Raw genomic sequence first — 27,434 nt, forward strand, 5'->3', positions numbered from 1 at the left:
TGCTTCCTTCTAACCATCTACATACGATACTTTTGTCAGTCTCAGAGATTGAACCGTGACTTTCCTATATACAGTAAAACCATTGTATTCCAGAATATAGTATAAACAATCAATCACAGATTGATGTCCTCTGAGAGGAATAAAACATTAAGTAAGTTTTCTTCCCTTCCAATTAAGTTTTCTTCCATTAGAATTTTTTATTTTTTTAAAAACAAAGATATTTGGTATTATTACCTCCCAGAAAGTATGATCTATCAAAATATAAAGTTATTGAGACAATATGTTATTGTAAAGAAAAATTGAAAGGCCGGAATTTGTTTTTTCAGTTACTGCGCTTGCTAAAAAATACACTGTGTGCAGAATTATTAGGCAAATGGGTATTTTGTTCACATGATACTTTTTATACATGTTGTCCTACTCCAACAACTCCTACTCCTACTCCAAGCTGTATAGGCTTGAGAGTCAACTACCAATTAAGTAAATCAGGTGATATGTATCTCTGTAATGAGAAGGGGTGTGGTGTAATGACATCAACACACTATATAAGGTGTGCTTAATTATTAGGGAACTTCCTTTCCTTTGGCAAAATGGGTCAGAAGAGAGATTTGACGGGCTCTGAAAAGTCCAAAATTGTGAGATGTCTTGCAGAGGGATGCAGCAGTCTTGAAATTGCCAAACCTTTGAAGCGAGATCAACGAACAATCAAGCGTTTTATGACAAATAGCCAGCAGGGTCGCAAGAAGCGTGTTGGGCAAAAAAAGGTGCAAAATAACCACCCATGAATTGAGGAAAATCAAGCGTGAAGCTGCCAAGATGCCATTTGCCACCAGTTTGGCCATATTTCAGAGCTGCAACGTTACTGGAGTATCAAAAAGCACAAGGTCTGCCATACTCAGGGACATGGCCATGGTAAGGATGGCTGAAAAACGACCACCTTTGAATAAGAAACATAAGATAAAACGTCAAGGTTGGGCCAAGAAATATCTTAAGACTGATTTTTGAAAGATTTTATGGACTGAGGAAAATGAGAGTGACTCTTGATGGGCCAGATGGATGGGCCAGAGGATGGATCAGTAAAGGACAGAGAGCTCCGCTCCGACTCAGATGCCAGCAAGGTGGAGGTGGGGTACTGGTATGGGCTGGTATCATCAAAGATGTACTTCGGGGACCTTTTCGGGTTGAGGATAGAGTGAAGCTCAACTCCCAGACCTACTGCCAGTTTCTGGAAGACAACTTCTTCAAGCAGTGGTATAGGAAGAAGTCAGTATCGTTCAAGAAAAACATGATTTTCATGCAGGACAATGCTCCATCACATGCATCCAACTACTCCACAGTGTGGCTGGCCAGTAAAGGTCTAAAAGATGAAAAAATAATGACAATGCCCCCTTGTTCACCTGATCTGAACCCCATAGAGAACCTGTGGTCACTCATAAAATGTGAGATCTACAAGGAGGGAAAACAGTACACCTCTCGGAACAGTGTCTGGGAGGCTGTGGTGGCTGCTGCATGCAATGTTGATCGTAAACAGATCAAGCAACTGACAGAATCTATGGATGGTCAGCTGTTGACTGTCATTGTATAGAAAGGTGTCTATATTGGTCACTAATTTTTTTGGGTTTTGTTCTTGCATGTCAGAAATGTTTATTTCTAAATTTTGTGCAGTTATATTGGTTTACCTGGTGAAAATAAACAAGTGAGATGGGAATATATTGGGTTTTTATTAGGTTGCCTAATAATTATGCACAGTAATAGTTACCTGTACAAACAGATATCCAAGATAGCCAAATCTAAAAAAAACTCACTCCAACTTCCAAAAATATTAAGCTTTGATATTTATGAGTCTTTTGGGTTGATTGAGAACATAGTTGTTGATCAATAATAAAAAAATCCTCTAAAATACAACTTGCTTAATAATTCTGCACACGGTATACAATAGGAGGCAATTAAAATATTGAATGTACTCAAAAATGGTATCAATACAAACATCAGCTCAGTGCACAAAAGACAAAAAAAAAAGTTTTGAGTCTCAGAAAATTACAACAAAAAAATTTTTTTTTTTGTGACAGATTTCAGATTTTTTTTCACCACTAACACAAAACTGAACAAGCTTGATATCACAGTAATTGTGGTGACCTGAAAAATCATGATGTCAGGTCACTCTTTTCTGTACTATGTGTGCCTTAAAAACAAAACCTAAATAACAATGACGGACTTGCTGCCTTTTTGCACAGTTTCACTGCGCTTGGAATTGTTATCCCATTTTCCAGTAAAGTACATTGTAAAATGAATGGTGTCATTCAAAAGTACATGTCTTGCAAATAAAAAACAAACAAAAAAAAAACAACAAGCCCTTATATGGCATGTGGATGAAGGGGGAAGGTATTGGCGGTTGGCGCCTAAGCGCCGAGTGGCGACGCCAGTAGGGACAAGCCAACACAGTCTTTGTGGCTTAAAGGTGTAGTTTACTCACAGCTTCAGTCGCCAGCCCGGTAGTACTGGTCACTGCCGTGATGGGCTCCAGTCAATCTCAGGCAGGTAAAGGGGCCACCACCGGTGTTTGAGGAGAGAAGGAGAGAGAGAGTGTCCTATTTCTAGGGTGTCCCCTTCTGAAGTTAGGTACCCTGGCAGAGCTCCCGCTCCAAGCCCTGGGACTAGTGAAGTCCAAGTTTTCCAGAGATGTCTTGTCAGAACTATGATTCCGACAGATCTGTTCTTGCTGAGCGTGTGTTGTGCCAATTTCTACCCCAGGTGGAATCTGCCCCCAGAATAAAAAAAAAATTCAGTTTCTTGTGCAAGGTGAGGGATGAAACTAAAACTGAGAACCCATGTGACTAGAAGGGGCGGGGCCTCAGCCAACAGAAAAATGTTGCTTTCTAGTATCAGCTTTGTTGACGGAGGCCCCGCCCCTTCTGGAAACATGGGTATGATCTCACCACCGGTCCAGCAAGGTCGATTGTACAATACTTAGGCTAATTCTAACAGAGGTAGGGGGTAACTCTGCATACCCCCGCAGATATTATCTGATCGTCAGCTGCTGTCACTCTAGAAGCTGAATTAATAAACCTTACTTTCTTGGATTTCAAAACCTATACATCTGAGCTGACCACTACAGGTATGTATAGAATCAGCCTGATAGTGCCAGTATAGCACTGGCTTTAGGTTATATACGAAAATCCTGGGGATTGGTTCCCTTTAAGGACCCCTTCACACATGCGTATAAAACATGTAGGAGAAAAATGGGTACCGGTGTCATCAGTATTTCCAGGATATGGATAAAGAAACAATAAAATGACAAAGCTTCTCCTATACATTGCAATGTTAAATACAGTATGTACAGCACATGGACACAGCTGTACCTGTTTTTCACGGACCCATAGACTTGTATTGTCCTTTGTCACCCGTGCTGTCGGTAATTACCAGACATGTCTCCATATGGTTCACACAAACTCACAGTCCATGTGAAAATACGGACAGGCTATAATGCATACATGTGGCATATCTGAAAAAAAAATGGATGCCACACGCACTAGAACCATGGGCATGTTAAGGAAGTCTTACATGAGGTTAAAGAAGTAAGGGAGTCTATTGCCACGAAATAGCAGATAGCAGCTCCCTACTGTCTGTTACAGTGTATACGTGTGATTAAGAATCTGTTATCCTCTTTACACTTATGCTTCTGTTGAAGAATTTCTCTGAAGATTACAGAGCTAAAGGGAATCTGTCAGCAGCTTTTTCCGACCTCATCTGAGAGCAGCAGGATGTAGGCAAAGAGATCCTGAATCCAATGATGTATCAGTTAGATTACTGACTGCAGCTGTTCTGACATAATTAGAGTGTTTAGACTTTGCAATGCAGCAGTGCTGAGAGAGCTGCCCCTGCCCACACCAGGCTCTGTGTGTACAATGTCTATAGACTGTGAGGAGCTGCTAATCACAAGGGGGCGGAGTAAGACAATCTGTAAGCAGGTTTTTGCTACCTCATCTGAAAGCAGCATGATGTAGGCAAAGAGGCTCTGAATCCAATGATGTATCACTTACTTTATTGGGCGCAGTGGTTCTGACATAATTAGAGTGTTTAGATGTAGCAATGCAGCAGAGTTGAAAGACCTGCTTCTGCCGACACAAGGCTGTGTATGTGTAGCGCCCCACAGAGCAGGTGGTTAACCTACTCGTTGCCGGGCAGTCGCAGGTCGGGTCAGGCGATATCACGGGTGGCCTTGCCCAGTTCCGTTGCCCCGAGGTGTACAGTATATGGTGGGGAAAGCAGGGTGTTTGGGAAAGTTTGTCGTGACGCCACCTCTGGTATGCGGCCAGGAGTAGCCACCGCTGCAGAATTCCTCGCTGGGGCAGGTGTTTATGGTAGCCGGGCTGGTGTCGCTTGGAGCGGAGCGGGCCCCAGATAGATGAAGGGGGAAGGTATTGGCGGTTGGCGCCTAAGCGCCAAGTGGCGACGCCGGTAGGAACAAGCCAACACAGTCTCTGTGGCTTAAAGGTGTAGTTTACTCACAGCTTCAGTCGCCAGCCCGGTAGTACTGGTCACTGCCGTAATGGGCTCCAGTCAATCTCAGGCAGGTAAAGGGGCCACCACCGGTGTTTGAGGAGAGAAGGAGATTGAGAGTGTCCTATTTCTAGGGTGTCCCCTTCTGAAGTTAGGTACCCTGGCAGAGCTCCCGCTTCAAGCCCTGGGACTAGTGAAGTCCAAGTTTTCCAGAGATGTCTTGTCAGAACTATGATTCCGACAGATCTGTTCTTGCTGAGCGTGTGTTGTGCCAATTTCTACCCCAGGTGGAATCTGCCCCCAGAATGGCTGGCTTCAGTGACCGGGGAAGTCCCATGATCGTAATGGCCACCCCCCTGCCTACCCTGAGCCATCCCACCCTGTGTGAAGGCTCCTAAGCTGTATGTATTTTGTGAATGTGGAACACCGGTGATTAACCCCACCTTATCTGAGATAGATACCGCACCTTAATTGAGGTGCAGTACCCTGTGGTGACCAGAGCCTCTGGGGTGCCACATTCCCCCACAGCAAATGGCAGCACTCCCTGGCTGCAACAAAACACAAATAATACCACAATTTTTTTATGCATGTAACAGGTTAACAAGAAACATCCTTCCCTTTCTTTGGGAGGTAGCAATAATTTCAAAACATTTCAAACATTTTCAACAATACCAGTCACAGGTCATCAAACCATTTCAAGTCAGAAAATATCAGCAATGAGAAAACATTCTGCATATGAGAAACATGAACAATTATTCTTGCTTGGTTTCTGGTGTTTCCAGAGAGCCTGCCCCGACCCCCTGGTTTGGCCCGATCACTGGACATCCTCTGGCATAATGTCCTGACTTGCCGCATCGTCGGCAGATTGGCTGCCAGTCAGCATCATAACGGTAAGTTTCCGGGGGCGGCGGGTTCTTCCCACGTTGCTACCAGGGAAGATCATGAGCACTGGAAGCCAGTTCAATGGTCACCGGTTGTTGAGTCCCGGTCTTGGTCTGCATCGCCTTGCTCAGTTCCAGGATCTGGAGCCGCAGCTCGTTGATGGAATCTTTACCCAAGGTTTGCTCTTTGGCTTCTACCACCACCAGGGTAGTTGGTATCATCCTGGTTTGTTGAAGTACAGCGTTGTTGTGTGCCAGTTCACGCAGCACCCGGATGGCTCAATCTTTAAACTCTGCAAAGCTGAGGTCAGCGTGTTAGATGGCCAAGATGCGGAGCTGGGTTCGATGATTATCAGACAACAGTGCTTCAATAAACTGGTCGCTTAACAGGCAGTTTTCATCCGCTATCTCTTCCATTTCTACCTGTTGCACCACTTTCATTGCTTCTTGAAGGTTAAGAGCATAATCCCGGATACTGTCTTGTACCCTTTGCTTACATCCATAAAATTGCATTTTAATCTCCGATGCTGTATGAGTGTCGAAGGTTTCTTTGAGTTTAGTCAGGATATCTTTCAACACCCTTTTATCGGTCTCCGGCCAGGACTTAACTTCACGCCGATCTGCTCCGGTTAGTTGGCCAATAAGGATGCTGGTCTTTTGGTCCACCATCATTGGATACACCCGAAATAAACTGTAAAGTCTCTTCTTGAAATCGGTCAGAGTATAAGCCTCCCCCGAATACTGGGGTAGCCAGGCAGCTCCTGGGAGGTACAGTATGAAAAATTGTATCACCGGAGCCACTATGGGTGCCACAGCCTCAGCAGCGGGAGCAGCTTGATTCTCCTCCTCAGACATACTTCCAGCAGCGGGACTCTCTCTTTTGCACGCTTATCTGGGCTCCTTCCACACTTTCACGCTCTTTTTATGGGTTCCGCCCACGAAGCACGCCCTGTCTTTTCCCATGCAGAATAATAAATGGCAACTGTCCTTTTTGCAAATGAACGGTTTAACACCAAATTATCCGGTTTAACATGGTTCTGTAGGCGCACAGTACCCGGTTTGATGGGCACGATATCCTGTTCGTGACACCAAATGTAGTGCTCCACGGGGCAGGTGGTTAACCTACTCATTGCTGGGCAGTCGCGGGTTGGGTCAGGCTATGTCACTGTTGTCAGCTGTTGTAGCAGAGCCAGTGAGAGGGGCAGCTCTGCTTTGAGTCCTGCTTTGGGCTCTGTCCTCCATTTCCAGCAGACCAGAGACTTCACTGGTCATGGCTGCTGTCCTGGGATTGGGCAGGGATGAGAAGGCCCTGCTGCTCCTGGAGACTAACTTCTGCATAGGTAAGTATATGTAATAGTGTGTATGCAGAATATAGTGTATATCACTATTTATGTTGATAGTGTATATCAGTGTGTATGTGGGTAGTGTATAGTGTATATCAGTGTGTATGTGGCCAATATATACTGTATGTCAGTGTGTATGTGTGTAGTATATTCTGTATGTCAGTGTGTATATGGGTAGTGTACAGTGTATGTCAGTGTGTATGTATGTAGTGTATATTAGTGTATATGGGTAGTATATAGTGTATATCAGTGTGTATGTGGGTAGTGTATAGTGTATATCAATGTGTATGTGGTTAGTATATAGTGTATATCAGTGTGTATGTAGGTAGCCTATATCAGTGTGTACATGGGTAGTGTATATCAGTGTGTATGTGGGCAATGTATATCAGTGTGCATGTGGGTAGTATATAGTGTATATCAGTGTGTATTTGAGTAGTGTATAGTATATATCAGTGTGTATGTGGGTAGTGTATAGTGTATATCAATGTGTATGTGGATAGTGTATATCAGTGTGTATGTGGATAGTGTACTGTATATCAGTGTGTATGTGGGTAGTGTATAGAAATGGGTATATAATAGTTTGTTTTGTATATAAGTGTGTATAGGGTATACAGTAAATGTAATATTGTGAACAGTATACTATCCATGTAATATTGTGTATGTACAGTATACAGTGTGTTTTTCTGCAGGGGTATATAAGTGCTTGTGGAAAAACTGTATCAGAAGAGAACACCACTCACCGGGGAAGCAGAGGGAAGGTGAGTATAATTATCACATTTTATTTACTGTGCGGCGTGATGGAGATCATATGTACCAGGATGGGGACAAAGATACAAGCATGGGATGAGAAAACTGGGTGAAAGAGGCTCTTTCCCTCAACACCCAGCTTTCCCATGCTCTGATAAACCTTTTTCACTCAGCTTTTACATGCTCTGATATCAAGGGAAAGCTGAGTGCTGAGGTAAAGATGTATAGCAAAGCATGGGAAAGCTGCGTGCTGAGGGAAAGATGTATAGCAGAGCATGGAGAAGGTGCATGCTGAGGACAAAATGGATATAAGAACATAGCAAAGCTGGGTGATGATAGAAAAAGGGATTTCAGATGGGAAAGCTAGGTGCTGAGGGAATGAGCCAAGTGTCAGCATCATTATCCTGTACCTTGAGTGTCGATGTAATTATTCCGTATCCTTAGTGTCGGTATACAGTTGGGGGGGAGGTGGCCCAGGTCCAAATTTTGCATCGGGGCCCATCAAACTCTAGTTACGCCACTGGCTATAATGATATAATTCCAGAGCAAGGCCCCCTGCTGTCCCTGCAATGACAGCGCTTGACGTAGCAGCCACATGGGCAGTCTAGTTAAAAAGATTTAGTGTTCTTATGCATTGTCAGTTGTGGTTTGCCTCCCTTTTCTGTTATAAGAACATTTTCTTTATCAATGTCTTGTTATTACTACACCGAGTCATTGTAATGTGAGGGAAAGAACATTTCCGTGTGTTCACCACTTCACTAATCAGTTTTGTATAAATAATTACGCAGAGATCAACAACACAGCATGGTAGATAGATGTAGTAAAGGGCTTTATGTTCACAAGGTAGAAGTGTGTGGGCAGAAAACGAGATATTTTCATCATCCCACGCATGCCCCAGCCATTCACACTTCCTTGTCCATTACATTATACATGTTAAAACAATTTGCATTCTATTAAGTATCACTATAAAGTAGTAACAGCTCATTTTCTCCTACTGGAAATAAAGGTCCCAAGTCATCAAAGCAGAATTCTGGCATAAAAAGATATTTTAAAGTCGCTAAATTTAGGCAATTTCATACCAGTTTCTTGCAGCTCAGACAAAATGGGCCAAGCTAGGGCAGGACAGGACAAGGTGGGGGCGAAACAGCCGAATATCAGCTCACCACAGTGGCCAATGGGACAAAATCATGCTGGTATTGACAGACTTGTAAAGTTTTGGCCATGCTCTTAGCCACACCTTGTGGTCTTGGGATGTGTTCACACACACTTTTTTCAGGTGAGTTTAGAGCAGCAATTCTACAATAAGGCCTGTTTCACACGTCAGTGAAAAACAGACGTTTTTCACGGACGTGTTAAAAACGCATATGTCCCTCCATGTGCCGTATTTCACGGCATATGTGGGTTGTCCATGTGCAATCTGTGAGACATACTCCATCATCCATGATTGCAGATGGCGATAAACTCATCTGTGCCTGTGTCTGCTGTCCGTGGTGCTGAACTCCCTGGCTCTGCCGTGTTTCCGCCCCCGCTGCAGCTACTTCCGGGTCGGCTGTTCCTGCATACATGAATATGCATGCCAGTAATTAGCCGGCTATGAAGCAGCAGCCAGCTGAGGCTGGAGACAAGCAGCGCTGGAGAAGGTGAGTTAAAAATGCTTTTTATTTTCAATGTCCATGTTTTTCTGGTGCGTGTTTGACAGATCACACCATAGTGTGGTCCGAGGGACATCAGTGATGCCAGAAAAAAATGGACATGTCTCTGTGAGGAGCACACGGACATGCGTGTATGCCGCACGGAGACATGGTCAGTGAAAAATGGGTGCACAGACCCATTGATTTTAATGGGTCTCCGTATGTCTGTGATTCTGGTAGTATAAAAACTAGCACATATGTACCAGAATCACGGACGTGTGAAAGAATCCTAACAATGAGAAGTTAAAAAAAAACATGAGGTTTGATTGGAGAGTTTCAGTTCCAAAAACCCGTTAACAATGTGAACTAAGGCTGGATTCACACATTAGTCCATGTATGCTTATTTAAAAAACCCTAGAGTTTCATTGATGTATACATACTCTGTTTTAAAAATGGATCTATGTGTCCCATCCGTGAAACTCAGAGGATTTCCTTTCCATTTTCATCCATTTGAAGATCAAACGCTGCCATTTAAGTCTATGGGGATCCATTAAAAATTCATGAAAGCCAAAGACCAATAATAACCAAACACACGTTAAAAATGGAACGCTTCTGATCAGACAGTTCAGATAAAATTAACAAAAAAACATCAAAGCAATTAGCAAGTAGGACTTATGGTCTGTGAGTGGTGTCGATGCCACTCACATACATAATTAAACCACCGCCAAGATGAATATACACAGACTCCAACTTTTAATGATTGGCAACACTTAAGCCCGTTTTACACACAGGGACATCGCCAGCGATGTCGCTGGTGAAAGCACCCGCCCCGTCGGTTGTGCGTCGCGGGCAAATCGCTGTCCGTGGCGCACAACATCGCTCTAACCCATCACACATACTTACCTGCTTAGCGACGTTGCTGTTGCCGGTGAACCGCCTCCTTTCTAAGGGGGAAGTTCGTTCGATGTCACAGCGGTGTCACTAAGCGGCTGCCCATCAGAAGTGGATGGGCGGATATGAGTGGGCCGAACATCACGACCCACCTCCTTCCTTCCTCATTGCGGGCGGCGCAGGTATGATGATGTTCCTTGTTCCTGCGGTGTCACACATAGCAATGTGTGCTGCCGCAGGAACGACGAACAACCTGCGTCCTGCTATAGCAACGATAATTGGGATTACAATGACTGGACAATGATCAACGATATGGTGAGTATTTTTAATCGTTAACGGTCGTTCGTGCGTTTCACAATGACATCGCTAACAAGGCCGAATGTGCGTCACGAATTCCGTGACCCCAACAACATCTCGTTAGCGATGTCATTGTGTGTAAAGCCCGCTATACTCCAAGGAGGGGAGCAGATATGAAATTCTCCCCTCCTCCAGGTAAATCTTTCCACCAGATACTCTCCTCCACATACAATCACCCCTTCTTATCAGCCAAATGACCCACATGCAACAGAGACAGACCGGACAAACTCTCCTCCATGGGATTCCTCTTTCATCAGGATTTCCCCCTTCATGAAAGGCGAATCCTGAAACACGTATATGGTTTAAATGTGTAATAATCCTTGTTCATCAAAGTGTTTTGGATCTTGACTTCAGGGCATGGAGATCTGTCTGTCTCCGGGGCATATGTTTCGCTGAGCCCAGGAGAGGCGGTCATCACGTGTAGAGGAGAGTTTGTCTGGTCTGCTTCTGTGGCGTACAGGTCGTTCGGATGATAAGTTGCAATCATGTGTGTAGAGAGGATGTGGAGGAAAGATTTACCTATAGCGGCGGAGAGGTATTGGCTATCTGCTCCCCCCCATGGAGTAAAGGCTGCTTTACACTGCGATATCGTGACCGATATCGCAAGCGTGCGTACCCACCCCTATCGGTTGTGCGACACGGGCAAATCGCTTCCCGTGGCGTGGACCAGTCACACTACTTATCTGCGTACCGACGTCGCTGTGACCGGCGGACCGCCTCCTTTCTAAGGGGGCGGCTCGTTCAGCGTCACAGCGACGTCACAACAGCGTCACTGAACCACCGCCCAATAGAAGCAGAGGGGCGGAGATGAACAGGACATAACATCCCGCCCACCTCCTTCCTTCCTCATTGTGGGCGGCCGCAGGTAAGGTGAGGTCCCTCGTTCCTGCGGTGTCACATATAGTGATGTGTGCTGCCGCAGGAGCGATGAACTACTTCGTACACCGAGCAGCAGTGATATTCGAGAATAGGGGGGCATGTCACCGATGAGCGATTTTGAACGTTTTTGCGACGATTCAAAATCGCTTATTGGTGTCACATGCAACGACATCGCTAAAGCGACCGGATGTGCGTCACAAATTCCGTGACCCCAACGAGATCGCTTGAGCGATGTCGCAGCGTGTAAAGCGGCCTTAAGTATTGCCACTGATTAAAAGTTGGCGGTGTCGGCTGTCGCTCCTTTCTTTCTAGCTGAAAAGCGAAAGACCTTCTCTTATCTTCAGTGTTCCATTTGTATTTCATCCATTTTTAACTGATTTATTGTCAGTGGATAAAAAAAAAGTTTAGACAGTCTTCCTTTTTCAGTTTTAAAAACCAGACAATAAAAGGAAAACAATTCAGATGTAAAATGAGTGGAGAATGGATGACATGAGAGGAAAAGTCCTTTTTACACTGATATAAAAATGGATATGGATGTGTGACTTTACCCGAAGGAACAGTAATTTACAAACTTACAATGTGGCAGATGACATTTGATCAATCATTGCCAATTAACCAATCAGAAAACTTTGATGTGGAAATCCATTATGTTTGATAAATACTGTATGTAAATCTGATCCACTCTTTTACCAGCTACATACAGTATATTCAGTCTTTCGGATTTCCTGGTTTGCTGTGTGTACATTTAGGAAGAAACATTAGTTACAGCTAATAGAATAAAAATAATACCCTCTAAACAGAGGAATTCATACGACACAACTTCACTGATAAAAACATAATTTTTATTTACAAAACGAAAATCCTACATACAAAATATTTATTTTCTAATTCATTTTGATAGAATGCCTACCTATGCAATCAAGGACGCAAAAGCCAGGAAAGTTTCAATAAATAATCCCTAAAAATTGTAAATAACGTACAAATAACTTAGATAGATGCAAAGGTTATTATTAAATATATAAAACTTCAATAGAATTCAATTAAATAAATATGAATATGAAATGATCAATATCAATCCAATATACTGTATAAAGCCACAATATACTGCCTTTTTAATATTCTCAAAAAACTAACAATAATTTACCAGTGTGTGACTGACTATACAAAATACAATAAATAGATATATATTTTTTTGACAGCTTAATATAAAAAATGAAATTCATATTTGTACACATATAATTAGGGGATAAATTACACAGCAATGAATATTGCACTATCTACACTATATCTGAGGTACCTACAAATATGTTAGTGGACCAGTGTCCAAATTAAATATATAAAACTTCAAGAGAATACAATTAAATAAATATGAAATTATTAAATTATTAATACCAATCCAATAAATAAAGTAAAGCACAATATAGTGCCCTTTTAAAATTCTCAAAAAGCTAACAATAATTTACCAGTGTGTGACCATACAACATACAGTAAATTGATATATTTTTTTGACAGTTCAATATAAAATCAATTCATATTTCTATACATAAGATCAGGGGATAAATGACACAGTAATGAATATTGCACTTTATACACTATATCTGAGGTACCTAGCACGTACTGGTGTACCAAAGTCCAAATTACCCTACTAAGTAGATAACAAATAAGTAGTTCTATAATATCTGTGTATACCGGTGTTTCTGCGTGCCATGTGCTCTGACACTCTTTTCGTACGTCATTTCATCAGGGAGCGGATGAAGTGATGTTCGAAATGCGTTGCCCCAAAGAGATTTGCTGTGACGTGGCGGGGTAGCTCAAGAAATTGCAAAAATCTAAAATTTATAATAGTACAGTTTGGAATATTTAGTGCAGTGCACATCTTATAATACATGCCATTTTTGAGTTGAGTTGGCTTTTTTGTTTTTTCTTCATTGAATTGGTTGGTGGCTGACCTCCATCTTGCCGTGCACCTCAATTTGGATTGTTTTTCCAGCTGTCTTGATTTTGGCAATTGGTAGCTGTTCACATTCAGCCATCAAGCTATTTAATTCATGCAGCATTTGCTTGGGCCTGTCCCGCCCACAGCCATGATTCAGTCATGGTTACGGGATTGAAAAGTACCAGGTAAGTGCTGCTATAAACAGTTCTACTTTTTCATATGTGAGGCCGTATGGCACTTTTTAAATAAAAATATTTTAGAGTAGTTACCACCCCAAAGAGATTTGCCATGACGTGGCAGGGTAGCTCAAGACATTGCAATTTTTCCAAAAATCTCAAATTTATAATAGTACAGTTTGCCATTTTTAAGTTGAGCTGGCTTTTTTGTTTTTTCTTCAATATCTATTATATCTGTCATTATAGAAAGAATTGACATAAACCACTGAGAACTCACATAATACAGCATAAACTGTAATAAACTGTAGCAATTAACACAGCGCCATATACAAACAAAAGAATAGAGCAGCACTCTGTAAGCGCTAAGGCCAGGAAAGGCATGTTTGATAATTATTAGGTTTAGGGTCTCATCAAAGAATGGTCACCTTGTTGTGGCTGATGTACTCTCATGAATTGGCCAATTTATGCTCTAAGTACCTTCACTTTTATAGGTAAGTATATTCTAAATAGTAGTAATGCAGTTCAAATTTGATATCTTAAATATTTTGAAACATCTTAGTGCTTACAGAATTCTCCTCTATTCTTTTGTTTGTATATTGTGCAGTTGTGGCAGCTTGTACTTGTTCACACTTGCTTTTTTCTCTTTGGAGGTGCTAGCCAGTATACAGTGTTTGTAATTAACACAGCGCCATCTGCTGTTCTCAGCTCAAGATAGTATATCCAGCATAATACTATAGTTGTTGTATATGTTAACAAGTTTACCAAGCATCCTATCCATCACTAAAAAGACAAAATTCAGTAAACTTAATACTTCACCCTTGACTGACCAATGAAACATTTTCTATGTTCTGTGAGGCTAAGAGCAAGTAATATATATCCTATTCTGTAACTGATGAACTGTTCCTAAATGGTTGTTAAAGGGAACCTGACAGGTGAGAAAATGCTATTAACCTGCAGGCATGGTATTATTCTGCAGGTTAATAGTGTTTTAATCCTGTATGTAGAGCCTCGCTGCTGGGAGGAAATTATTTTATTTCTCCTGGCAGCATTCGGCTTCCAGTCATTGGAATGGTGCAAAAGTGGTTTCAGTCACCGCTCAGTTTATGCAAAGCTGACTGTCAGTCTTTGAGCCCTCACACATTCTATATGCAGTATGATTCCACAGACAGGCCCCCCTATATACATTATGAACTCCCACAGAGCCACTAAATACTGTATGAGTACCCTTATATACATTATGAGCCCTCACATAGCCTCTTTATAAATAGATGAGCCTCCACATAGCCCCTGTATATACAGTATGAGCCCTCACATAGCCTTTTTATACACATGAGCCTCCACATAGCCCCTGTATATAGAGTATGAGCTCCAACATAGCTCTACACAGTCCCCCAGTATAAAAAATGAGCCTTTTCAGCTTTGCCCATAAATTTTCAATAGGATTGAGATCAGGGCTTTTTGATGGCCACTCCAATACATTGACTTTGTTATCCTTAAACCACTTTGTAATCAGTTTGGCAGTATGCTTCGGGCCACTGTCCATTTGGAAGACCCATTTCTGCCCAAGCTTTAAGTTCCTGGCTGATGTCTTGAGATGTTGCTTTAGTATTGCTACAGAGTCTTCTTAACTTATGATGCCATCTATTTTGTGAAGTTCACCAGTCCCTACTGCCTGCAGCAAAACAATCCTACAACATGATGCTACCACCCTCGTGTTTCACAATTGGGATGGTGTTGTTAGGCTTCAAAGCTTCTCTCTTTTTCCTCCAAAAGTAACAATGGTCCTTTTATGGCCAAACAGTTCAATTTTAGTTTCGTCAGACCAAAGGGCATGTCTCCAAAAATTAAGGTCTATGTTACTGTGTACATGTGAAAATATTAATCTGGCTTTTCTTTATGTTTCTTTTGGAGTTATGGCTTCTTCCTGGCAGAGTGACCTTTCAGCCCATGTTGATACAGTACTCATTTGAGTGTGGATAATGACACAATCTTACCAGCTTCTGCCAGCATCTTCACAAGGTCTTTTGCTTTTGTTCTTGGGTTGATATGCACATGTCTGATCAGAGCACATTCACCTCTGGTACAGAGAACCCTCTCCTTCCTGAGTGGTATGATGGTTGGACATTACCATTTTGTTTGTACTTGCGTATAATTTTTTGTACATATGAACGAAGCACCTTCAGGTATCTGGATATGGCACCCAAGGATGAACCAGACTTTTGCAAAGTCCACAATTCTCTTTCTGAGATGTTGACTGATTTCTTTTAACTTTCCCATGATGCTACACAAAGAAGCATGTACATTAAAATACATCCACAAGCGTGTCTCTAATTAACTCTGATGTTGCCAATAAACCTATCAGAAGCTTATAAAGACATGACATTGTCATATGGGCTGTCCGATATTGTTTAAAGGCATAGTACTCTTAGGGCCGCTTTATACGCTACGACATCGCTAGCAATTGCTAGCGATGTCAAGCGCGATAGCACCCGCCCCCGTCGTTGTAAGGATATGTGGTGATCGCTGCCGTGGCGACCATTATCGCTATGGCAGCATCACACGCACATACCTGTGCAGCGACGTCGCTGTGACCGGTGAACTGCCTCCTTTCTAAGGGGGCGGTTCGTTCAGCGTCACAGCGACGTCACAACAGAGTCACTGAACCGCCGGCCAATAGAAAAGGAGGGGCGGAGATGAGCGGCCGGAACATGCCGCCCACCTCCTTCCTTCCTCCATTTCCGGTGGACGCAGGTAAGGAGATGTTTCTCGTTCCAACGGTGTCACACATAGCGATGTGTGCTGCCGCAGGAATGTCAAACAACATCGTTACTGCAGCAGCAACGATAATTGGGAATAGGGGGGCATGTCACCGATGAGCGATTTTGAACGTTTTTGCGATGATTCAAAATCGCTCATAGGTGTCACACACAACAACATCGCTAAAGCAGCCGGATGTGCGTCACAAATTCTGAGACCCCCAACGAGATCACTTTAGCAATCTCGTAGTGTGTAAAGCCACCTTTAGTGTATGTAAACTCTCTGTCTTTCATTATTCTGGTATTTAGCAAATATAAATAATTTTGGTAATCCTAATTGACCTAAAAAAGGAAAACGTTAAGCCATACCCCAAAAATAAGCCCTAGTCATAGTTCAATAATGAAGTGTCCATGAAGCTAAAAAAGTTAAAGATACTGCAGGACACTTCATTGTAAACAGCGGGCACCCCGCAATCATTTTCACTAGACGCCAAGCAGAGGATCTGTAGTGATCGCACTCCCGCACACATCCAATCTCACACACACAAACATCGGATCACACATACAATCAGATCACACACACAAACATCGGATCACACACATAATCAGATCACACACACAAACATCGGATCACACATACATCAGATCACACACACACCACATCCAGCGACACCGATTTCTTCTCACCGGCAGAATCCTGAGAGGCTGTGCAGTGGAGCGCAAGGACCTGCCGCAATTCTAGCTTACAGGACCTGCAGACACGTGACTTCCCCCCATCCTTCTCTGCAGCCAGAAGCATTCTGTAACGCTGGATGTGATGAGTGAGTGAGTGAGTCTATGAGTCTGTGTGTGTGATCTGCAGTGTGTGAGTGTGGCGAACAAAAGCAGGGGAGGACGGCAGCAAAGCTGCTGGGAGCGCCCACCGGAGGTCACAGGAGGACCTGGTTGCCGCGCAGATGTCTGGGTCTGGTAAGTATTAGTCTCCTGGGAAGTGGGGGGTCTGCTTTTTGGGGGGGTAAACTTGCCCCCAACCATGTTTCTCCAAGAATAAGACCACCTCCAAAATATCCTCTAGTGCTTTTTTTAAGGGGCAAAAAAGGTACAAGACAGTGTCTTATTTTTTGAAAAACACGGTATGTGTCTTTTTAGATACTGTATATAAACTTCTGGTTTCAACTGTATATTCGTTTGACATTCTTCTCCATTGTCTGGTGCATTGATTCTCCAAATATTGTCCATATATACAGTATGAGAGACAGCATAGCCCCCTATATACAGTGTGTCCACCCATATCCTGTCCACCGCCAATAACTTGAGAACGGCGGCAGCTATAGGAATAGAAGTGGTGTCTAGGTGTAGTAAAGTAGCCATGCGCTACGCAATAAAACCACATATAGTGCCACCTGGTGGAAAACAATGGAGATAGCATTTTTATCTTGAAAACAGAATGAGATAGAGAAAAAAAGTGAATTAAAAAATTGTAGGGCATCATCAATTCAATATGAATCGACACCTTGCATACAGAAATGCTATGATATGAAACCAATGACCCTCCCAAAACATTGAATTCTGGTCACGCATATGGCGCTCATTTAACTTTGATGCTCAAAGAGGCCACCGTCCGCTGCAATGCACATCTGAACTCTGGACAGAAAACTATCTTGCTGCACGTTGTGCAATATGGTAGGTGACACGTTTGCACAAGCATCTGTGATATGTCATTGTAGGTCCTGCAATGTTGGTGGAAGGGTCGCATACACATGCTGTTTGATGTGACCTCACAGAAAGAAGTCCAATGGGGTCAGGTCAGGTGAGCGTGGAGGCCACTCCACACAGCCACCATACCAAATGACTTGTAGGAAGGCCTCCATGAGGTATCACTTTACGTCCGCAGCCTTGTGAGTTTTACACGTTCTAATCATAGCATTTCTCTATGCAAGGTGTCGATTCGTATTGAATTGATGATGCCCTACAACTTTGTAATTCACTTTTGTTCTCTATCTTGTTCCATTTTCGAGATAAAAATGCTAACTCCGTTGTTTTCCACCAGGTGGCACAATAGGTGGTTTCATTGTGTAGTGCATGGCTACTTTACTATAGCTAGACACCACTTCTATGCCTATAGCTGCCGCCGTTCTCAAATTAATGGCGGTGGACAGGATATGGGCGGACACACTTGATAGTATGAGCACCCAAAAGGTGTTCTTATACAATGTATGAACCCATACATAGGTAGAATAAGCCCCAACATAGCCTCATATATACAGTATGAGCCACCACATAGCTCCTATATACAGTATGAGCCACCACATAGCCCCTATATACAGTATGAGCACCCACGTAATCCTCCAATATATAGTATGAGCCCTCATAGCCCTCCTATACATAGTGTCTATTTATGTTCCCCTAGTGCTCTACTCCATTCTTCGATGCATCAACACTCCGTACAGCAGACACTATAAAGTCACGTCATCGCGTCTGCTGTCTCAGTCGCAAATTGGTGGAAGAAGGAGCCAGTGAATATGTCCTCTGTAAATGTATTCATTGACATGATATTAAGATATCAGGATGTGAGTGGCAAAGAGCATCGGCTACTGTTTCTGCCCTTTAGATGTCCCGGTCCACAGGCCAGACTAGAACAGCCAGAAGGCTGGAAGTGACTGCACTTTGCCCAGGTCTGATATAAGGGCAGGTCTTTTTATGGCAGCGGCAGTCCTATGGAAATGAATGGAGAGAAGGCCGAACATGCACACCTTTGCTCCAGTGAGGATGGGGCTGTTGATCTCCAATCTCAGGATTGATGGGGTTCTTAGCAGTTTTTACCTTCTGTGATTGAAAGTTACCCTTACCCTGTGGGAAGAACCCTTTAATTTTCTAAAGGTGTCTTTCAATATGTACTAATTTGTCACTTTAAGATATTTGTATTTTCAGATGTAATTAATATGGCCCATATGAGGACTGTGGGTAAATATCACATTCATCATGTGAACATAGCTCCTTGGGCATAGCTGTAGGGACTGCAGAGGTAGTGGTCATACCTGGGCCCCAGTGTCTGAGAGGGTCTATACGTCCCTATGTGACATAAGAAGACACCAATATTCCATAACGCATATGGTAGATGGAGGGTCCTTACACTGGGGCTCGGGGAGTGTAAGTTATGCCCCTGCAGAGATGACCTGTAGCCCTGGTAAATATGCTGGATTTATATTTTATACAATGAAATGTCGATTTTGTCACCTTTATTGCTTGTGACAAAAACTCTTTACAGTTGGCAAATATTCTAAGTGTATCGTTTCCCTCTGTGCACAGCGGCATTGTATTTATTCCCAGCTCCTGTATAAACTCTTATCTATTCTTCCCTGTCACGTCTTTCCTTTCTGATCCCCATATATTGTAGTTAACAGTGTAAGCCTTGTGCACACTCAATGCAGCCAAGATTTTATATGCCGCACTTCTGCTTTTATGTGTTTTCTAGGAGTCCTTACTTCAGGGTCATATTGCTCTTTTTTATATAAAGTCATCTTTTCCATACTGATATTCATTTAATGTCAGCTGTTCCTGAGTATCTTCTCATAATCCAGGGGTATTCATTGCTACCAGCTAGATGCCACAGATGTGAATAAAGCGAACAAATAGACGGTATGCAGTCACAAACTGAGCAGTCTTATTTGCTATTAAAGCAGGATCCGTACTTCCGTTAAAAAAACTTTTTCAGCGGATGTTAAAAAGGCGTAGTGTGAAACCAGCCTTATTGTTCTGTGCATAATGACTGAAAAGAAACAGACACGTTCAGCCAAAGCGCAAACGTCTACAAACCGCGGAGCGCTGTGCGAGCTGCAATTGTGCTCAATATAATCTGATATCTTTAATATCAAAATAGCAACAGCAAATAATATAGAGAGACTATACAATGATATGAACATCAGAAATAGAGAGAATTCTACTCTTAAAGTATAATCGTCGTTTTCATTTTTATGTCATAAATCAATAGTACACATGAAAATAATCAGCTTTGTAATATATCTTATCAGGGAAATCTGCTTCTTTCTCTGCCAGAATTGATCAGTCATTATCAACATTCTCAGTTTTGAGATAAAATCTATATTAAGTGAAGACTTTCCCATTACTGAGATAGGAGATGGCGGCTGTTACTGATGAGAATCTATGATGGAGGAGGATGCAAGAGGCAGAGGGAGGGGCTGGAAGCAGAGCTCCGCCCCTCCACCGTGTTTGATCTACATAGAATCTCATCCTATGTAGATCAAAGAGGGAGGGGTGGGTGGAGCTCTGCCTCTAGCACTTCCCTCTTGCTCCTCCCTCCTCCCGCCGCCATAGAATCTCATCAGTAACAGCCGCCATCTCCTATCTCAGTAATGGGAAAGTCTTCACTGAATATAGATTTTATCTCAAAACTCAGAATTTTGATAACAACTGATCAATTCTGGCAGAGAAAGAAGTGGATTTGTCTGATAAGAAATATTACAAAACTGATTATTTTCATGTGTACTATTGAGTTATGACATAAAAATTAAAACGACGATTACACTTTAAGTAATGCTTCACCAATATCCGTTAATACTTTACACCACTAGTACTACTGGGAACTACATGCACCAGTACTAATAGTGGGTGACTACAAAGCCTACTATTTGAAGTGGGATTGGTTCTTAACCATTATCTGGTACCATGAAAAAATACCAATCTGCATGGGACCCCCTGGTACCAGACAAGTGTTAGGCTACTTTCACACATCCGGTTTGAGCACTGCGGCTCAATCCGGCTGTGAAACCTATGCAACGGATGCGGCGAAAACACCGCATCCTTTGCATAAGTTTTTACATGCAGCCCGTCCGTTTTTTTCCGGTTGCGGCACGCTACTGAGCATGCGCAGTGGAAAAAAAACGCATGCGGTGACCGGATGCGTTTTTTACACATCGCGCCGCATCCGGCGTCCATAGGCATGCATTGAAAAATGCGCCGCAGCGGCCGGATGCGGCACGATGCGGTTTTTTTTTGCCGGAGCAAAAAACGTTGCAGGGAACGTTCTATCCGGCCACGGCATCGGCTAAATCTGCCGCATGCGGCAAAAACCGGACTGAACGCAAGCCCCTGCGGCACAATACGGCACTAATGTAAGTCTATGCAAAAAAACCCACAACTGGCGTAAAAAAAAAATGGTTTTCTGCAGAACGCCGTATTGTGCCGCAGAGCAAAAACCCGATGTGTGAAAGTAGCCTTAGATTGGACCAGTTATGAGCGCATCAGTTTAAGGCAGATTAAACTTGCCTTGCATTTAAAAAAAATAATAGGATTTTCTGGCAGAGAGCTGGAAAAAAGATGGAAAAATAGGATACCTTGCTGATCACCTGTCCTACTGCCACATCACTAGTCTGGTCTTCTGCATAGCTTCATCTGCCTTTTACTTCTTTTCTAGCGTCTCCACTCAGCACCAAGGCGTCTGGTATTGAGCAGGCCACTATTGTCACAATACACATTCTAACTCCATTACATTATCATGTGTGCCGCTCGAGGCCTAGTCTGCACCTCAGGTCAGGAGGATTGTGACAACTGAGGACAACTTGGTGCTGGAATCACTAGTGAAGGTGCGGTAAGAGACAAGGAGGATGTCATGCACCCTCAGTGCAGAGGAATAAATAGACATTGGGGGCTGCAGTGGTGGGACAGGAGAACAGTGAGAAAAAAAATGTTTTCACACTGTGTATAGAAAGAACCCAATTCATAACAAGCAACATTCAAATCGCATAAATATTTTCATCACCATCAGTTAAAGGGGTATTCGCATCTCCAAGATCCTATCCCAATATGTAGTAGGTGTAATAATAATAATAATAATAATAGCAAATACCTCCAATTAGAAATGTAGTATACAGTCCCTGACAGAAATTTTGTTGCTTATCCATGTTATGTAAATAAAAGCTTATAACCTAACTTTAAATTCATCCATTGGTTTCATAAATTACTCTTTTGAAAGCTGACACCGTCCCAAATTTGGTTTAGGTTATGAAAATAAAGTTGCTGCAAAGCTGAAATATTGATCATTTAATAAACACAGAAAGGTCAGATTTTGGCAAGACAAAAGTTTTGTCGCCTTGTCATATAATGCACCCAATTCTAGTTTAAATCCTCACCTGTGCTCACTAAATGATCGGTTAATTAGTGGGTGTGTATAAAAATAAACCCTGCATCCCAGACCTTCACTTGAACTGCAACTTGACCTCTGACACCATGTCAAAAATCCACCCTGAGACCAAACCCTTGATTATCAAGAGGCTGAAGACTAGATCCACTGCAGAGGTGCCTGGCACCTTTAATGTGTCTCAGCGTCAAGTACAAAGAATTAAAAAAAAAAGATTTGAAGAGACTGGAGATGTTTTTGACAAGCCCAGGTGCGGCAGACCCCGCAAGACAACTGCTCAGGGGGAACGTTTGTTGGTAAGAAAATCCAAAGCCAGCCCCTCTTCCACTGCAGCAGAGCTCCAACAGGCCTGGTCACCTCAAGTCCCTGTGTCAACTAGAACAGTTTGTAGGAGTCTGTCTCGAAATGGCCTCCATGGTCGAATCAGTGCCTAGAAGCCAGTACTAAACAAAAGGCAATTAAAAAAACGTGTAGCATTTGCCAAGTCCCACAGCCTGCTAAACAGATGGACGCTGGAAAAGTGGCAGAAGGTGGATTTCTCTGATGAATCTTCAATTGAATTACACTACAGCCACCGCAAATACTGCAGGAGACCTACTGGAGCCCGTATGGATCCAGAAAACAGTTACGTTTGGTGGTGGAAAGATCATGGTCTGGGTTTACATTCAGTATAGTGGTGTGCAAAACATTTGCAAAGTGGAAGGCAATATCAATAGCCTAAAATATCAAGACGTATTAGCTACCTCTTACCTTCCCAATCATAAAAGAGGTCAAATCTGAGGCAGGATGGTGCTCCATCTCATACATCCATCTCTACAACAAAGTTCCTCCTGGCAGAGAAGATCAAGATGCTCAAGGACTGGCCAGCCCAGTCACCAGACATGAACATCATTGAGCATGTTTGGTGTAGGATGAGAGGAAGCTTGGAAGACAAAACCAAAGAATCTAGATGAACTCTGGGAGGCATGTAACACTGCATTATTTGCTATTCCTGATGACTTCATCAATAAATTGTATGAATCATTGTTGAACCACATGGATTCAGTCCTTCAAGCTCATGGAAGTCACACAAAATATTAAATATGGCTCTAATAGCACCACAACTTCATTCACCAATGTTATGCAACATATCTTTGTATTAGAAGTTAATTATTTGTTTGAATTTCACATTACTTTCTGTAGGTGACAAAACTTTTGTCTTCCCAAAATCTGACCTTTCTGTGTTCATTAAATGATCAATATTTCAGCTTTGCAGCAACTTTATTTTCATAACCTAAACCAAATTTGGGAGGATTTCAGCTTTCTAAAGAGTAATTTATTAAGCTAATGGATGAATTTAAAGTCAGGTTATAAGCTTTTATTTACATAACATGGATAAGCGACAGAACTTTTGTCAGAGAGTGTAGTTCTACTGATATAGCCATGTCTCTTACCTCATGTGCAGGGCATTACAGCTTATGTATCCATAGTTACGTCCATACATATATGTTACATCTCGTGGCTCTCCTGAGGCAAGGACTGAGGCAGTCTCCCATTCCTTGCCTGCCACGAGCACTCCTGCTCAGCAGCGCCGAAGGTCTGCCAGACTGCGCAGTGTGCAGGAGATACCTTCTCAGAGAGGCAGCAGAAGGGTGATACCTAGTGGTTCTCCTGTTACAAGGAGTGAAGCGGTCTCCCATTCCTGGCCTGCCGCAGACTCTCCTGCTCAGCGGCCCCGAAGGTCTGCGAGGCTGCGCAATGTGCAGAGGTTTACTGCTCAGGGAAGCAGTGAGATTCCCGTTATCTCTGCACATTGTGAGACCGAGGATCCCGCCTCTATTTCCCAGAGGCAGGAGGGTGAGCATGTGCAATGCGTGGTGGGTCCTGATTCGCTCACTGACGTCACACGGCTTGATGACAAGGCTGGTGACGTGGTGAATCCTGACTGGCCAGGCTGGGACGTCGTGGACCCTGATTGGGTCAAGTCCGTCATCTCCGCCTCGCGCCCGCCCTCGGGTGGAGCTGCACCTCCTTAAAAGCTCCCCCTGCCATCATGGCGGCGCGCGACCGTCCTTCTATGTTTGGATGTCTGGCAGCGTGCTGCCACGCCACTGCTCAGGCATTACTGTCTCTTGTGGGCTTGGCCCTTGCTGCTCCGGCAGTACCTCGTTTGCAGGCCGTGTTCCTGCCTTGCTGCTCCGGCAGTACCCCCGTCAACAGGCCGTGTTCCTGTCCCAGGTGAGCTCCTCAAGTCTCCATTGGACTCACCTGGTTATTGAAAGCACACGTGCATGGGCACCTCTGTGCTACCCTCGTGCCATATTCTCGTGACTTCCACTGGCACACGTGCGTGGGCACCTCTGTGCTTCCCCGTGCAACAGGTACACCGAGCCGTGAGATCTGTGCCATACAACCCTCAGGGGTTAGGGCAGATCGGTGTACATAGATCGTCTGTGACATTCCAGACGATCGCTAGCAGCAACCCGCTCACTCTTCACCCACCATAGCGGCGGTCCCTTACACCGCACAGTGGACCTTGACCGGCGGAAGCAGTCCATTTCCCATCTTGGCACGCTTCCCCGGGTCCCCCTCGTAACACATATACAAATTATCTCTCCAGGAATGGAGACAAACTCTAGCGCAGCGCCACCTATTGAAAGTAGCGATCCTAAAAGTCAAATGTGGATTTTTAATAATCCTTTGCATATGACCTAGGATATATAAGCCAGATCAGAATCCCAATTTGCAAACACGGTGTTTCGGGGTGCTTGCCCCTCGTCAGTGCAAAGTATGGGGTGTCTGATCTGGCTCATGAGAAGCTTTGTGGGGACCATACATATAGTGAGTTAGTTAGTTGCTCATGATTGTAACCATAGATACCTAAAGGCTACTTTACACGCTGCGATATCGGTCCCGATATCGCTAGCGTGGGTACCCGCCCCCATCTGTTGTGCGACACGGGCAAATCGCTGCCCGTGCCGCACAACATCGCGCAGACCCGTCACACATACTTACCTGCCCGGCGACATCGCTGTGACCGGCGAACCGGCTCCTTTGCTAAGGGGGCGGTCCGTGCGGCGTCACAGCGACGTCACTGAGCGGCCGCCCAATAGAAGCGGAGGGGCGGAGATGAGCGGGACGTAACATCCAGCCCACCTCCTTCCTTCCTTATAGCGGCCAGGAGGCAGGTAAGGAGAGCTTCCTCGTTCCTGCGGCGTCACACATAGCGATGTGTGCTGCCGCAGGAGCGACGAACTACATCATTACTGCTGCAGTAACGATAATCGAGAATGGACCCCCATGTCACCGATGAGCGATTTTGCACGTATTCGCAACGATGCAAAATCGCTCATCGGTGTCACACGCAGCAACATCGCTAATGCGGCCGGATGTGCGTCACAAATTCCGTGACCCCAACGACTCCGCATTAGCGATGCCGCAGCGTGTAAAGCCCCCTTAAGTCACAATGCCCTGGACATGAGGTAAGAGACATGGCTATGTCAGAAGAACTATACTACATTGCTAATTGGAGGTATTTGCTAATATTATTATTACACCTACTACATATTGGGATAGGATCTTGGAGATGGGAATGACCCTTTAACCTAATGAAAATTGATGTGTCACCATTTCTCTTGTCAACAAGTTGACTCTAGACTGATCACTGTCATTACGAATCAGACAGTGTCCATGTGTTACAAGGTGTACAGTTGTCAATTAGTTTCTTGTTTCACAGGAAGTATAGCAGACTAATGGCACAATGCTGGGTTTTCAGAAAAGTTTACCCAGAATTGTTTTCTAGATAGACATGTCCAGAAAGCTGATCAGGTCTTCTTCCACAAAGAAACAAGGAAACAAGATGCAGTCTTGAATTTGGTAAAATAAAGATAAAAAGCCTAGAAGAGATCTTCAAATCCAAAGTTGTCTATAACAATAATAATGAGATATATCCAGGGTCTTAAGTAAGTATAGATGATGGCTTTCAAGTATGAAAATTAAGAAGTAGTAAGATTCTTCACCAGATCTTCCCCTTATATAACAAATCCTCATATTGTCATCTTCTTATTTAGGTCTTATTACTAGAAAATCCATTTCACTTGAAAAAAAAACATTTATACTTGGAAATGAGTAAGAAAACAAGTAACAGAATGGTCATACAAACCAAAACCATGAACACATTAAACACATTTGAGATCCAAACAGAAAACAAAATCACCATCAGGCCTAGCAAAGTCAAAGGGGAAGTTCAAACAAAACTATACTTGTTTTCTAGAAACAGCACCATGGTTGTTCAGAGTTGTGTATTGCAGTGATGCAACCCATAATTCACTAAGGCACTGTTTCAGGAATAATCACGCTTAATTGTGGATAACACAAGGGGTGAATCTTATCCAACTGGCTAGCCATAATATTTTTCATCTCATTTTCCTTATGGAGCAGTAGGAAAGGCTTCTACTGCAGCCAGTTACCATTAAGCCAGCACAGGATGCTAAAAAGGAGCACAGTTACTGTCAAGACACATGGCGAGTAATACAAAGTGAGTGGAATGCAATAAAAAAATCGCATTCCACTCGGACCACTATTACTCTATGGGGCGGCTCCCATGAGCAATTGTTTTCTCAGCCCTAATCGGACCAAGAAAACAGTCGTAGCATGCTGCAGGTGGAATGCGATCCTGTTTCACTTGCACCTATTCAAGTTTATGGGGCGACAGATACATTGCATTGCTCTTGTGTTACACCGGTGTAATGCGAGTGCAGTGCAAGAATCGCATCAGCCGGAAACGGATAAGATAGGGAGATAAATCCCTCCCTCCCCTCCACAGAGCTGGCCCTTCCCTCCGCAGCGCTGGCCCTCCCCTCAACAATTGTGGTCTGATCGCACGATCAGACCACAGTTGCATGACACTCGCTGACACTCTGGTCCCGCTGAGCTGCGAGCGTGTGCCGAGTGTCATGCAAGGAGCACACATAACCCCGTGTGGCCTCAGCCTAAGGCTTAACTGCTGAGGAACATATTGATTTCCCATTTTTTCTTGTACTATGAAAAGAAAAATTAGAGATTAAAGACAAACAGAAGTGTTTAGTGTTTTTTGTGCTTGTTCCTTTAACCTAATACCAGGTAATTGCAGGACACATACGTCAAGGGATTGTGGTATTTTATTTTTTGGTCTTGTAAATGTTCACTGGAGAATTAAAGCTCCT

The sequence above is a fragment of the Anomaloglossus baeobatrachus genome, chromosome 6 (genome assembly GCF_048569485.1).
Source record: "Anomaloglossus baeobatrachus isolate aAnoBae1 chromosome 6, aAnoBae1.hap1, whole genome shotgun sequence".
NCBI classification, from domain to species: Eukaryota; Metazoa; Chordata; class Amphibia; order Anura; family Aromobatidae; genus Anomaloglossus; species Anomaloglossus baeobatrachus.